This window comes from Podarcis raffonei, chromosome 7 (assembly GCF_027172205.1).
Source record: "Podarcis raffonei isolate rPodRaf1 chromosome 7, rPodRaf1.pri, whole genome shotgun sequence".
Classification (NCBI taxonomy): Eukaryota; Metazoa; Chordata; class Lepidosauria; order Squamata; family Lacertidae; genus Podarcis; species Podarcis raffonei.
This window is the reverse complement of record NC_070608.1, coordinates 17,978,556-17,994,687: the sequence shown is the minus strand read 5'-3', so window position 1 is coordinate 17,994,687 and position 16,132 is coordinate 17,978,556.

Here is a 16,132-nt window from a genome sequence, read left to right as displayed (position 1 = left end):
AATTCAAAAGCAGGTTCATTTATACCCCACCCTTCCTCTTCAAAGAACAAAATAATGTGCATACATGTGTGGACCCCCTTTTAATCAATCATCTTTCATTTAAGTGTTGTAGTGTAACTGCATTGTGAACTGGGTTGTTTATCAAGCATGCAGTTTAGGAAAAGCAAGGGCTATTAATATGCACAATTCTCAAAAAATATTAATTTAAAAATCACTGTAAGTCTAGCAGGGGATTTAACCAAGGCATCCTTAAGAACAAGCAGCCTGTGCTCTTTAAAACTTGAATATTTGGATTTAAGCCAGTATACTCTATCTGAAGTTGATATGACATCCAGAATGTCAGTTTGGGGCTAAGAATATTACACCATTAAGTGCAACATTTCCACCAACCATACTTAGACATCCATCACATCCATGAAATTGATATGCAGTTTATGTAGATTGCATCCATTAAATCTGCAAAAATGCCACAGGACTATTTCAAATGTGGCCTCCCAAGCAAAGCACATCATCCATCTTGGCATTAAAATTAGGGTTGGAAACCAAGATAACTTTTTGTGTTTTGTGTGTGTGTATTTCATGCCTTGCAAACTACTCTGAACTAACGAGATTGGCTAAAACCTCATGTTTTCTTTCTGAGTAAGTTTTCTTTCCGATTTACAATTTTTCTTCTTTCTTACACACACACCCCTTAACATCTGGATAACCAATATAAGCCAATTACCTCTTAATCAGATTGGTACAGTTTAGAGATCTTTACTTAAGCAACAGTGCAATTTGAACATATTGTACCGTGTGTGGGCAGGCAAACCCTTTCAAGCTATAAAGTCCTCATTTCTTACCAGCAACGTAAATTCAATTTCAAGGTTTGGACCACAATCATGGAGCCAAAACCACAGTACTCATGTGCAAGGGGGAAGTATCAAAAGGCTGAAGACAAATCTGAGGTATGCTTAAATACAAAAAAGTAGTGAAAACTCCAATGCAATGCCCTAATAACTTACTTACTTACTTACTTACTTACTTGCTTGCTTGCTTGCTTGCTTTTTATACTTATAAAACTTATCCTGCAGTATTCCAGGACAGTGTCACTTATAGAAGCCAAAGGACAATTAAGGTAAACATAAGTAAAGCAAATGCAGTTTGATCTTCACGTTGCAGGCTGGAAGGGGCTGTGTCCAGAACAGAATGGCTTCAGCTCACACTAAATACTCCAGGTCAGTATTCACGTGGAATACTGCAAGTCAGAATCTGGGAGGTCTGCAGCTACTGTGTAGTGCTGTCCAGCGATCTTAGACACATTTCTGAAGTTCAGAGGTGAGCATTGGCCAAAATGGCACCAACTACACACTATAGGAAGGCGTCTCTCTTTCTCATAACGCTACCACTCAGGGACATCCACGGAAGCTGAACATTGGATGATTGAGGACAGGCCAAAGAAAGTGTGTATTTGCATAGCAAACAAGAGGTAGTGATGGCCACCAACTTGGATGTGTTTAAAAGATTAAACAAATTCATGGAGTATTCATGGCTTGCTAACCCTGGTGGCTATATTCTAATTCCACTGCCCGATGCAATATTGCCTGCCTCTGAATGCCAGATGCTGGGATTCACAAGCACGAAGAGTGCTTGCTTGTGGGTTTCCCCACAACCATCTGCTTGTCCACTGTGAGAACAGGATGCTGGACTTCATTGGCCTACAGCACGGCTTGTAAGTTCTTTTGGGGAGGGGGGTTATACACACAAAACCGGACAATGGGAACAGAGCATGCTCAGTGGCCATGGAATTCTGACTGACTGGGAGAGGAAGGAGAGAGGAAGGAAAAACAGGTGGGAGGGAGAATGGAATGGGAGAATCTTATCAGCTCATTCAGTAGAGAATGAGACTCATAATCCCTTCCAACTCTAAGATTCTATGCTTGGAGGGCATGGTTGACTGATTAGAATAGTGAGCAGGAGCACTCCTACATTTTATTGACATTCCCACTTGTAATATTCTTTTCATATTGGTATACAAGGCCATCCTTTCCTGCGTAGCTAGCAAACTGGAAAAAAAAATTGTTTTAGATTTAATACCTGCAGGGAGGAATCTAAAAGTTAGCAGAAACTAGCTTTCCAGTTGGAAATAAGAGTTACCTCCTTTGTCCTGCATGAATGTATAACAAAGAAGGCACAAAAACATAAGGAGAAATCTTAAATATTTTCCCTTTCCAACGATGGAAATTCTACTGCCGTTTCTCATAATGGTAATATAGTATCTGTTTTAAACATTAGTAGCCATTAGCAGGAACTTGCAAGAAGATCTCATGATCTTATTTCCCCCCCTGTTGTTTGAGTCCTTTATTTTTTTATTTCTATCCAGTTCCATTCTGAAGACCAAAAATTGATTGTGTTGCAAACTGCAAGAGAAGAATAAACAGAAGACATATAAATCTAGATTTTAAATAAAATCCCAGCAAATGTACTCCCTACCCAGCAAACAAGCATACATTTTTAAATAGCCACTAACTGAATAGTTTTAATAGGAGCTTCAGATAGCATTTTCTGGTTCAACCATTAACAGGTAGTGTTATTATGCTGCATTGATATAGCTCTTGCACACAGTTGTTCCACCTCATTATGCGGATTAGGGAAGCTATTGCAAGGGAAGCCACTCACAGAACTACTCCCCTCTCCTCCCCTTGTGTGCCTCCCCATGGGCTCAAGGTGTTGGGAGAACCTGCAGAGCAGTTCAGAGTAGCTCAGAACCCAAATTACAAATGGAAGCAGATTCCAGTGACTCAGAGATTCCAGTTACCTCGGGCCCATGACCCCAACAGAGAAAGAGACAAATTAACAGAAACTATGGTTTATATCTGATTCTAATGTTGATAGTTAAGGAAATATATGTTCCTGCTCAAGTATGATAACCATGGAACACAAATTTTTGCTCCTTTCAGTTCTGCCAAGTCTTATTTATTTTTCTTCCTTCTTTTGGTGAACTATGGCCATTCCAATTTTAGCAAGCCTGATATTTGCACTTTCTCCCCAAATGGTAATAACAGGAGACCATTGCACACACGCCCCTTTTCAAATAATTCAGTTCTACCAGATTTACATTACATGTTGAGTACAAAAGTCATTGCACAGGTGGTGGTGGATATTTTGCATGCATCCTCATGAGAATTCATGCATCACAGTGTCAGTTCTAAATGCCTTTCCATTTCTTTTGCCCTGAAGACTATACTGTCCTTAGCAGTTAGATCAAGAAGAGCACATTTAAAGAAAATTCAGACAGTAGATTGTGAACGTTTTGGAAAACATTAAACACTCTGTTAAAGTAAAAACACAATTCTGTTATTATAAAAGGATGTAGCAGATAAAGCAGAAGGTCACAGATCACACAAACAGTCAATGAAAAATAAATGAAAAACAGAAAAATGGGTCATCACATTGGCAAGGCGATGGCAGAGAGAAATTATTTGTCCTTATTCAAGCATTGTCAAACATGGCATACAGATGTCAAGGCCACCTATGGGGCATAGTAATTCTAACACATTCCAACAGTACAAAAGTTAACCTGTCACTAAAATACCAGAGATACAGATATAAGCAGCTCCATGCATAGACTAAATGTTCAGAGCAGGAGCTACATGCCTTGCTCCAATGTTTACACTTTGGGGCATGAAACGTGAAAAGGGAAGACTGTGAATCTACTGCTGCCATGCACACAAAGATTCTCACATGAATACGTGCAAAGATTTTGTGTGCATGCATGTAGCTGTATGTACAGAACTTCCTCCCTTCACATTTATTTCTTTCATAAAACGTATATACTGCTTGATTGTTAAAAAGGAAAACCTTAAAGCAGTTTGCAAAAAAGCAAAAAAACCCCAACAACCAGTAAAATTATCAGTAAAAACCCTTAAATTAAAAACCTTCCAATCATAATTAAAATCAGAAATAGCCTAAAAACATAAAAAGCATGCAAACATTCTACATAGGCTTGTTTAAACAAAGCCATTTTTATCAGGTGCCATAAAGAGGTGCCTGTCTGATGCCAATAGGCATGGACTTCCAAATTGTGGGTGCTACCTCACTAAAGATTGATTTCTTGCAAATGGAGAATGGGTATTATGTGGCACCTGTAAGAGTGCCAGTTCTGCAAGTCAACATGGGCATATATGGGATAAGGCAATCTTTATAAGGGCTTTATATACTAAATAGTCGTGCCGTGAACTTGACCTGGTAGCAAAGCAGCGACCAGTGCAAGTCCCTGGGGAAAGGTGCTATATGCTGACAGGGTCTCACTTCTGTCAGCAATTGTGCTGCAGCATTCTGCACTAGCTGCAGCTTCCAGATCAAGCCCAAGTAGAACTCCACATATAGCACACTGCAGCAATCCAGTTTTGAAGGATTACAGTTTTGGAGGACTACTGGCCAAGCTGAATGATGTTGTGAAACTATGACTATCTAAAAAATATTTTTTTTAAAAAATAGAGTTTAGGGTTACATGTAAGTGAATAATCTTCATGGGGGGTGACATCATTAAAAAGTACCATGGGAAACTGTTGATGTACAGCGTGAAGTGGATTTGGACAAGGTTCATATGCTATTGTACCTATGGTGCCACCTCTCCTGGTATGACCCATAGAGGGCCTTAAGGTCCACAAATGACAACATTTTGGAAGTCCTAAGCTGCAAGGTGGTTAGATTGGTCTCAGCTAGGGCCAGGGCCTTTTCAGTACTGGCCCCAACTTGGTGGAACGCTCTGTCACAAGAGACCAGGGCCCTGCGGGATTTGACATCTTTCCACAGGGCCTGCAAGACGGAGCTGTTCTGCCTGGCCTTTGGTTTGGACTCAGTCTGACCCTTATGTTTCCCTCCCCTTATGGTTTTGATTTATGGGCTATGACTAAAATGAGCCTGCATTTTAAATTGTATTTTAACCCTATTTTAATTAACTGTTGTTGTTGTTGTTGTTGTTGTTGTTGTTGTTTGTTTTTCCTATTATGTTTTATTGTAATTATGTTTTGATGTTAGCCACCCTGAGCCCAGTTCTGGTTGGGGAGGGCGTGGTATAAATAAAAATAATTATTATTATTATTATTATTATTATTATTATTATTATTATTATTATTGTTATTAAAATATAAGGTTATCATGCACCACTTTTTGTTCAAGGTCGGGAGAGAATTCTCTCTTTTTTTCCCACCCATGCTTATTCATGACCACATGTGTCTAGTCTCTTTACAAATAACTGAACCTGCCTCCTCCATAAACATTCCCCTGTGTGCCAGAGACAGCAAATGCATGCAGGCCATTTAAGCCTTTCCAGAGCATTGACTTACGTGTAATGGGTTGCTACCTATTCTGAAATCAGGTCTAGTCCAGGCTACTAGGGCACTTTATCACTGAAACTGCTGGATCAAAAGGCAAATCCTGAGTGAGCATTAATGGAGTCATGAAATTGGGGCAGACAGCCTGTTCAAATGTGATTTGCGATACATTAGCTTTCTGCAATAACATATTAAACATTTATCAATTTTGAAGATCAATAAGCCATACATTTTGGGTGCTTAGAAGTTTGAATAACATTTCAGGGTATGATGAATTGTCAGTTTAAATGTAAACTTGTGCATAATGGTTTTAAATTCTTCACATATACCTTCCCTTAGTTCTGCATTATTGCCTCCTCCCCATTCAAACAGTCTTCAAGGATTGCTTGGTTATCAAAAAAATAAGAAGTGCTTGAATAAAAGCTTCTAAAATGGAAAATCCAAGCATTGTCACTCAGTGGTGGCTGGTGCCCATTAGACCAGGTGGGGGTTCAAGTTGGTAACCGGGCACAGCCATCAAACAGTCAAAGGGGTGTGGCAAGTTGTCCTGGTTTTCTCCCTGTTCACCTCCCTTGCAAAACTACTGTGGACACTTAAGTACAGGCAACTCCCCATTTACACAGGGGTTACATTCCCAGCTAAGTTACATTGTTAATTTGGAGGATTCCTTTGAAATGTGACCACAAACAGTGAATTGCCAATAAAAGTCAGTGGAGGCTATTCCATTAGGGCAGAGATCTCCAACACATTGCTGGTGAAGGCCTGGAACAGGGGTGCCACACTCTGAGCTACCATTTAAAAAGAAAAAGTAAGTTTCCAACCCTTCTAGAAAGTTATGAAGCAAAATGTGCAGGTACTCATCTATGCAATTTCTGTTGAATGAGCCAGCCTGACTGCTCAGTGATTTTAGACAATAAATGAAGTTGGAGATTGATAAGTGAGTTGTTTGGACACCAGACATTTGCGCCACATTTTCTCATCTCAGGCTTAAAGGTGGGGCCACATGAAACATGAAGTAGTAGTAATAATTTATTTATACCCCACCGATCTGGCTGGGTTTCCCCAGCCACTCTGGGTGGCTCCCAACAATCATCATCATCATCGTCATCATCATCATAAGTGATAAAAGATCAAACATTATAAACTTCCCTAAACAGGAGTGCCTTCAGATGTCTTCTAAAAGTCAGATAGTTATTTATTTCCTTGGCATCTGATGGGAGGGCGTTCCACAGGGCGGGTGACACTACCAAGAAGGCCCTCTAGATTGTGGTTAACAATCCACAGGTTATAAATATAACTCCACTCAGCAACAGTGTGAAAAGCTTTTGCCAAAAAGTATGGCTGTCCATTCACAAAGGCAAGAAGTGTGCATGCATGTTAATGTGTGTGTACATGTGCACATGCACATGCATTGTATTGCATACATGCACAAACTCCTTGCCCATGCTTCAGGTAGTACAGAACTGATTCAGGCTAATTTTGCCAGTCCTGTAGCTCACTTGAAAGCAAGGCTTGGTTGCTAATCAGGGCTGCAGGCAACGCTTCAACTGATTCTGTACTGAAAGTACAAAGGGGCATAAATGCTTTTCTGTTTGAGAAAAGAGGGAACACTCGTCGCAAAGAACAAATATCAGAAGCTCACTTACATCCAGTTCACTTTGTAGAATTAAGACATCCTTTTTTTGTTTGGCAGAGCAAGTATTACAATGCTACCACTGAAATGCTTAAGTCTAGCCCCACTGGAGTTTCCTGATCAACTGCTATTCTGCTGGATGACAGCTGTCTCAATGGTGCTTTTGCTTACCCCCCAAGCATCAGGTTTTTGTATCCCCACTGACTTTCTTTTTAGCATACTCAAAGTACAGGCTTTTATGTATCTCCTGAAAAGGGTTTTTGAGAAAGTGCAGCTACACAAAGATGTCATTGATGTGAGACTTGGATTTCTCTGCCAGACATAGTGCAATTTGATTTCCCCATGGTAAATATCTTTCTGGTAACTGATTAGGTTTCTAAATGATATTTTGATGCTATTTTCCCCCCAAACACCTCCCTTCCTCCTCCTCACAATACCCAAAACACTCTGATTGTTCCGTCCCCCTCACCTGTCCGTTCCTTCAATTTCCTGCCTCATATTGCGGGCCTAGGCCAAAGCATAGTGATATTATCTTGCAACCTTCCACAAATCTGGATGGCTTCAGAGTGTACTCCCTTACTTCTGTCATTAAGCCAGGGAAAGCTGCCTCCTAACTGGAAAAGGAATCATTTAGGGCTGCTTCCCATGTTATAAGTTTCCTTCACAGGATTGTCACATAAGTCCCTCTACGTCAAAAATCCACAATGTGAGAATAGTTGATATGTATGTTTTATTACAAGATGGGCATTCTAGGCATTGAGATCCAGGATAACTGTGGCATCCCTGTGGCTGTACCACTTTTCACAATCAAATTCATCGTGCATACCCAACAGTGGATAAGGAGGGAGTAGGCTCATGATGGAAAATCCTCTGTAGCCAAATAGACCTTCAATATGGCCTCAACATGGGTACAAACTTCATGGGCATAGGAACTAGGTCTTGTGTATACCCTTAAGTTAGGGGTTGGGTTTGTCACAACGTTTCTACAACCCACCAATGTGAATTCACAAATGTGTGGAAAACTACTTGCCAATTCTGGTTGTCGGTTCATTTCTGGTCCCAATTCAAGGTGCTCATGCTAGTGTTTAAAGCCCTAAATGACTTAGGCCCCATGCATTAGACAGACTGCTTCCTTCTCTACAGACCCTCTCAGAAGGTCCCTCATGGTGGTTCCTTTGCCCTCAGAGGTGAGGACAGGTGTGACCTGGCAGAGGGCATTCTTTGTGATAGCTCCTAAAATGTGGAATTAGCTCCCCACAGAAGTGTGTCCAGCACCTACATTGTACAGTTTTTGTTGTATGCTGAAGACATACTAATTTACCCTGGCCTTTGACACTTGAGGTATATACACACACACACACACACACACACACACACACACTAGTTGTGATTGTAACTTGTTTTAAACAGTTTCTATGCTGTATTATATATTGTTGTCACCTACCCTGGAACCTTCTGATGAAGGTTGGGTAACAGCAAGACGACAACTCATCTCCTTGTCAGATCCAGCTAGAAAATATTTTCATGTAGTGATTTTGTAAAATTAAAATCCAGGTATTCCACCCTCCTGCTGCTCTCTGCACAGTTAAGTAATATGTGGTGGTGAAAGGGAGTCTGGAGCTCCATTTTCTTGGGAGTCCCATATCTGAGTGGGGAAATGAAAGCAGAGATTGTCAGAGCTGCTTCACACATCACAAAGCCATAAGCCTAGATTTTCCACTGATGTACCTTCAACAGGGAGTCACACAACCAACTGAACAAAACTATACACAGACTACATCAAACAGATTGTGTTTCTCTCCCATATTGTAGAAACTGGTTTATGTTTGTGTATAATTTAAATATAGATCTGCACATCTCAGGGGGATATACTGTGGTGCTACAAAAGTCAGGAGATGTAGGAATCCATTTTCAGTGTGTTTCAGACTGGCTTCTTTCATCTCTAACAGAGTACTCCAAATCCTGAAGATTTTCTGAAACTGATAGTCTGTTTGAGGAAGACACCAGGGGATTATCTCTCTCTGTGTGCTAATGGCTTGTACCTCATCTCTTTTAGAACGCTTGCCCTACATCTTTGAAATCCCTTGTAGTAGACAATTCCCTAAATCTCCCTCCTACATTGAAAGCCACTCAGGCTTGCCTCAGTGCAACTTAATTCATTCTTAAGGATGTGTATAGCATTCAGCTTGTACATGGGCATTTTGCTTCTCTCTATTTGTACACTTGAAAATAATCTGAAGAACATGCCGCTGAACTCCAGGAAAATGTGGAAAGTGGCAGTGCATTGTGGGTTCAGTCAGACTGAAGCCACTGCAAAATTCAGGGGAGCTAAATGAGTGGTAATCAATTAAACTTTACTCAGAGTAGACCTATTCAAATTAATGAACATGATGAAGGTCCCGATCTGTACTACAGGTATAAAAAGTCATGGCTTCCTCCAAAAAGGGGGGGAAATGTAGATTGCTAAGGGAGCTGAGAGTTGTTAGGAGACCCCTATTCCTCCCACAGAACAACAATTCCCATAGTGGTTTGGCAATCAATCTCTCCTCCCAGAGAACACTGGAAATTGGGGGGGGGGGGAGAGAGAGACTGGAAAAACAGGGAGAAAGCAAGATTTCTTATTCTTGCAGCCATCAAGAAGCTACTCTAGAGACTCTTGTGAATTTTAGGGACTTGTCTTATCAAAGAACCTTTTGCACTCCATGATCATTTTGCTGAACAGAAGCCTGCAAGTTTGCAGCCATATTTTGCTCTCTGCAAAATTTGGTGGTAACTCTCTAAAGCTTCCATATTGTCTGAGCTGCCCTCAAACATGATGCTTTTCAGTAGAGTCATTGCACTAGATTAGCTCTGAATGTGCAGGTGATGTACATGCAGGTGATGTTTGCCACCATTCCTGCTGCATAACTTATTATACTTCTGTTCCACCTTGATGCTTTGACTCAGCTCTCGTTGGTACTGTAATGCAGCCCTAGTTTTGCATACATATTGGGCGACTTCATAGTTAATGGCAGAGATGGAGAAGCTTTGGCTGTTCGGATGTTGTTGAACCACAACTCCTATCGTCCCTGACCTTTGTGCATTTCTGGCTGGGACTGAGAGGAGTTGGTATCCGACAACACCTGAAGGTTCCCCCATTCCCGCTTTGTGGAATCAGGACATGATGAGGTTTGGCGTTTTTCTTTCAAATATAAGTATGCCTTTATTTAAAAGCAGAATATATTGTAGCTAACGGAAGAGTCCAAGGCTGCAATGGCGTATGAAGCGACTTTTAATTCATCTCTTCAAATCATCAACATTTCAAGTTAACATATAGCCTTCCAGCTACAATGTAATAATACAAATGAAACCATTCATCCAGAACCCAGTTCAAAGATAACATCTTCAGTACATTTCTCTTTGTAGAAAAGCGTGGTTCTGAATTAACAAGACACAAAAGAATAAAACCATCTGAGACAATTTGTCACGCACATGAAAAGCCAATAGATTGAGTACCTTGAGTCTTGTTGGGGAGCAGCAACGTTCTTTGGGTAGTGGTAGCTATTAAAAAGGATCCATTTACAATTGTGTTGTCACCGAATGAGATAGATGAGTTTAGAGAAAGAGTTCAGTGAGGAGTTTATTTTCATCATTAATAGATGAAGAGCTTCACCACTTTATGATAAAAGAGTCAGTAGAAGACCTACCGCTATTTGAGATAAACCAGAGATATAGTAGCAATATGCTGCTACCACTTTCAGCTCTGATACCAGCAGGGGTTGTATATATGCCACTGCTTGGAATTAACTAAGTTCAAGAAAGTTACCCGAATTAGTTCAGAAATAACTGATCTACACCTTCAAGTACAGTGGTACCTCGGGTTAAGTATTTAATTCGTTCCAGAGGTCCGTTCTTAACCTGAAACTGTTCTTAACCTGAAGCACTACTTTAGCTAATGGGGCCTCCCGCTGCCACAGCGCTGCTGGAGCACGATTTCTGTTCTCATCCTGAAGCAAATTTCTTAACCCCAGGTACTATTTCTGGGTTAGCAGAGTCTGTAACCTGAAGCATATGTAACCCGAGGTACCACTGTACTTCCCATAATTGCAGGACGAACCGAAGCTGAATTAAGTTCAGGAAGCTGGCCTGGCTTATATTTTACAGTTTGCAGGGTTCAGGGATTAGAAGTGTCTCTGAGTACAACCTACACCACCGCCCCCCACCGCCCCCCTGCAACTCATAACATTAATATTCTATGCTGGGTTGCCAGATCACATAACTGAATTGAATGGTCTTAGGATTCAGCCTATAGCACACATACACACTGCCCTGCCCATGCCACACCCCTTTGGGGAACTTAAAGCTGGCTGATCCTCCACTGAACTGGGATAAGGCAGTTACACCAGTGTATCAACAGCTGAGCTGGGGTTGGGAGCTTAGCAATGTTTGAGCCAAGAATCATCATCACAGATATTGCCATAGGATGGTCCCCTTAGTCCCCAACCTAAAACCTTTTATTTCAGAAAACCTATTCAGACATGTCATTTAGTTATCTATACTTAAAATAAATATTAATAATTGATTTATATTCCTAAGAGATTTATAATATTATATTATATTATATTATATTATATTATATTATATTATATTATATTATATTATATTATATTATATTATGTATTTTAGACAAGTACAAAAACCAATACCAACAATACCAATAAAACAACATATGGAATGCTTTATTTCTATTATATAAATGTTGACACAGCTACAGAGCTAGATTAGCCTTAGTTCTACCTGCTTATGCTTTTTTTCTAAATAAAAAAATAAACAGGAATCGCCTGGGAGAGGATGCTGTGACGATGGTTGTAGAACCCTCTCCAAGGCTATAGAAGCTTATACTGTTTGTGAAAAGTCTCTTGTTTCAGTAAACAAGAGCTTTCTCCAACTTCCCAGCAAAATTCACTTCTCCAGATTATTTCATATGAGCCAATGTTTCTTGCCAGTCATCAGATCCTACATTTGTTCTAATTCAGACCTACTTCCTTTGACTTTTATGAACACTGAACACTTGCTTTTCTTATTGCTTCTTTTGAATTCAAGTTTATATGGTTTTAACTTTGGAAAAGCACTCTAAGATGTTCACATGAAGGGTGCTATTTAAATGATTAATTTATCTTTTAGGTAGAGTGTGAAAATTATAAAAATTCATCATTAGGAATGGCTGCCAAATCATAGAAGGGTATTTTTTTCCCCTTCCCCATCAGCAATATGTGTAGTCATCATTCAAATCTATAGGTGATTTAGGAAGATGCAGTAGCTACCTAATGTAATAGATAAAGTCTTAGCTCAATGCCCAGTCTTTAATCAGATTGTTCTGAAGCTATCGAGTAAAGGACTTCTTTAGAGTGATCAGTGTGGCAATTACATTTTTTTCAGGACACCGAATTGTGGAAACTTTTGCTCCATTTAAACAAGACCTTCCACCAAATTGAAAAGAAGGGGTCTGATCCTCAGTTTTTCTTTCCGTAACGCATAAGAAATCAAGAGTTGGGTCAAATCAACACCATATGGTTTTTAACAACAACAACAAAGCCTTACAGAAGACACTAACTGAAAAAGGTTAGTAAACATGACTGCCTACGAATCCACATAAAGACATAATGAAAACACTGAGAAAAAATGAAAACACACAAATCAGAAAATAAACAGCATCTAAAACTAGTTAAAGCAAAAACCTAGATACCGCTAAAAGCCCATGAGAATAGAACAGATTTTGTCTGGCATCTAAAATGTAGCAATCAAGTTATCAGATGAACATGTTTAGGGAGAGCATCCCAGAGTTTGGGTGCGACTACAGGGATAAAAAATACCTGTCTACTCCAAGGTTTCCTAGGGAAGGGCGTCTAATATTATCTCAGCTAATGGTAAGATACCGGCGCTAGAAGACAATCTTTGAGATATCCCAGGCCACTTGTGGTTTTCTTTGTGAAAACTGGGTCCAGAAGCTAAATGGAAGTTGATGAAACTCTTCTAACATGATGATATATTGGATGAGATCCAAAGTCATATTAGCAGATTCAATGGAATTTCCCCATCCTTCTCCCGTTTCTGCAGTACCCCAATACCCCCAATATGCTCCAGAGGGCATATAGATTAGAGCAAATATTGGGTATGTATAAAGAGCTGCAGTGGGCAGGGGAATGTGGTCCTATTTGCACAAGTTATGCAAGTATGTTATGCAAGTAGGACAGTTGGATATCAACCAGTACATAGTCGGCATCGTTTCATGCTTCACTTTTTGTCCTTTAAATAATATGCATTCTTGCTTTGAAATTTGACAACACATCAGTAGGTCATGGGAATTCTAATAAAAAGAGTGAATCATTATATCCAATATAAATAGCAACCTACCTAGATTTTTAAAAAGCATTTTTGAACACTCTTATCTGGGCATTAGGAATGGTGTGGAAAGAAAACTGAAACTGCATTGCTTTTCATAAAAAAGATATTTTATGTGGTCTAGCAATCCTCTTCATAATGTTCGATGTCCATACCATGTTCTTCCCAAATCTGAAAGCTGCAACTTTGCATTTCAAGGGCAACACTGATGCTACTGAATACTCCTTTGGTGATTAATCAATATTCTAGAAAGATGTAGGGATAATGGATCTTATTATGACAAATAATTGCCATAAACATTCTCCTGGAGCTCTGAAAAGCTGATGATATGCTTTCACATTATGGATGGCTCTACAAATGGCTCTACAAATTGCCTTCAGAAATCACATGTGAAGTCATACATATACAACTGTAGATTCAACTTGCCTAAACTGAAGCATTTCTTACTTTGGGAGACAAAATTCACCAGTAGTAGTGCACACTTACCTGAGAGTAAGCCCCACTTTTGGCTTACTTTTGAGTAAACATGTAGAAGATTTTACTGGGTTGTAGACCCCTTGACATTAATAAACCTTAGTCATGTTCACTGACAAGCATTGGATACAATCTACTGCGTTTATCAATTGTTTTTATTTATATACCACTCAGTCATTAGCATGCCTAAAGACAAATCATACAGAAAATAAAACAATACGAACTCATCACAAACTCAAACAGGAAGCCTGAACTCTACCCTAAATAAGAAAGTCTTTGTCATCCACCTGAAGTACAGCAAGTCTTCCTAACCTCAAGTGGGAAAGAGTTCCAGGGTTGGATCCACCATATTTAACTTATGGCTTCTAGTTGATATGAGCTGTGTATCCCAACCTGGGATACCCAACCTTGGGTGCCAGTCATAGCCAATCCAGACTTCACCAGGGAATGATAGGGAATGACAACAGGGCAACATTCATCCCCTCTGAGCACTAGATCCTTCCCAATTGCCCTCTGAACCAAAAACCAGGAGTAGTGGTATGTGTTGGGTGCATGGTGTATTGAGACAGCACCCATGGTTGTCAGGGCAGCCATGAAGCCCTGATCTGCCCCCCAGACAAGGCAGGGTCAAAATGAACAGCGAAGTCTTCCAGTGAACAGTAAACGACCTGGGATTCTCCAACACCAAATCAGAGACCACCTCCATGACCTCAGTCAGGAAGGTGGTTGGGGAATGGGGTGGTTTGTACACTGACAAGATCCCTGTTCTTGTTCCTCCAAAGAATCATGGGAATTGTAGTTTAAGAGAGCTGAGAGTTCTTGAGAGTCCTCTGCTTCACTCAGAGAGCTACAATTACCAAAGTTCCCTGGGAAGAGGGATTGATTGCTAAACCACTCTGGGAACTCTGTGAGGGGAATAGGGGTCTCCTAACAACTCTTAGCACCCTTGTTGTTTAGTCGTTTAGTCGTGTCCGACTCTTTGTGACCCCATGGACCAGAGCACGCCAGGCACTCCTGTCTTCCACTGCCTCCCGCAGTTTGGCCAAACTCATGCTAGTATCTTTGAGAACACTGCCCAACCATCTCCTCCTCTGTCGTCCCCTTCTCCTGTGCCCTCCATCTTTCCCAACATCAGAGTCTTCTCCAGGGAGTCTTCTCTTCTCATGAGGTGGCCAAAGTGTTGGAGCCTCAGCTTCATGATCTGTCCTTCTAGTGAGCACTCAGGGCTGATTTCCTTAAGAATGGATACGTTTGATCTTCTTGCAGTCCATGGGACTCTCAAGAGTCTCCTCCAGCACCATAATTCAAAAGCATCAATTCTTCGGCGATCAGGCTTCTTGATGGTCCAGCTCTCACTTCCATACATCACAACCTGTACTGGGAAAACCATGGCTTTAACTATACGGATTTTTTAGCACCCTTAACAAACTACAATTCCTTGGGGGAAGTCAGATGGGGCCTCGGTTTCAGCCACCCGGCATTACTGCTGCCAGCCACCATGGCTCACCAATAGAAGAGACTGATGCAAGAATGCACTTTGCCTAGCCCCCCTAAATCCTGCATCTGGCCCTGTTCAGGGGTACCATGTAGAGGGAACAAAATATATATCCATCGCATTAGGATCTGTAGAAACCGAAGACTGTGTTGACTTGCTTGTCTTTAACCTCTTTGTCGTTCAGTACTAAAGCCTTTCTCGCTGCAGCTCCTCTTTAAGATAAATCTTAAAAGTACTTTAGCCTGCTGACTAGTGACATTGCCAGTGCAGGGCAAGATGCTCAGGAGGTGGAAAGAATCCCCCCTCCATCATTATTATTTTAAGGGCTCTCTCTCCCACCCACCCTGCTTCCAGGCAGATCTGTCTCAATGCCTTTTGCCTGTAAGGAAACATACTATTTTCTCTCTTCCTTATGTAAAACTGATTTCTCCTGGCTCCTGTCACGCAAATATGCTTAGAATAGAGTTGAGTATTTGTGACTGCAATGTACGTCTACCGAGAGGGAAAGGTTGCCAGCAGGAAGTGTCCTTTTGGGTGCTGCTTGTCTGAGGTAAACTATTATTTTAAAAGAAAATATATCTGACTGTCATCTTAGGTCTGCTTCAGTAAATCAGGAAGATTAAACATTTGACACAGAACAGGGAGCAAACACACACACACGCACACACACACCGAAAAAACATCCTCTGGCAAATGGGGATAGATCTTTGGTGCCAGATATTGAATGCACTTCCTGTACTTATCATTTCCCCCTAATTATTTCAATGAAGCTTGCTTCCAAGTCAACACTTTATGACTGTAACCTGTATCTTGCAACTTTTAGGAACCTTA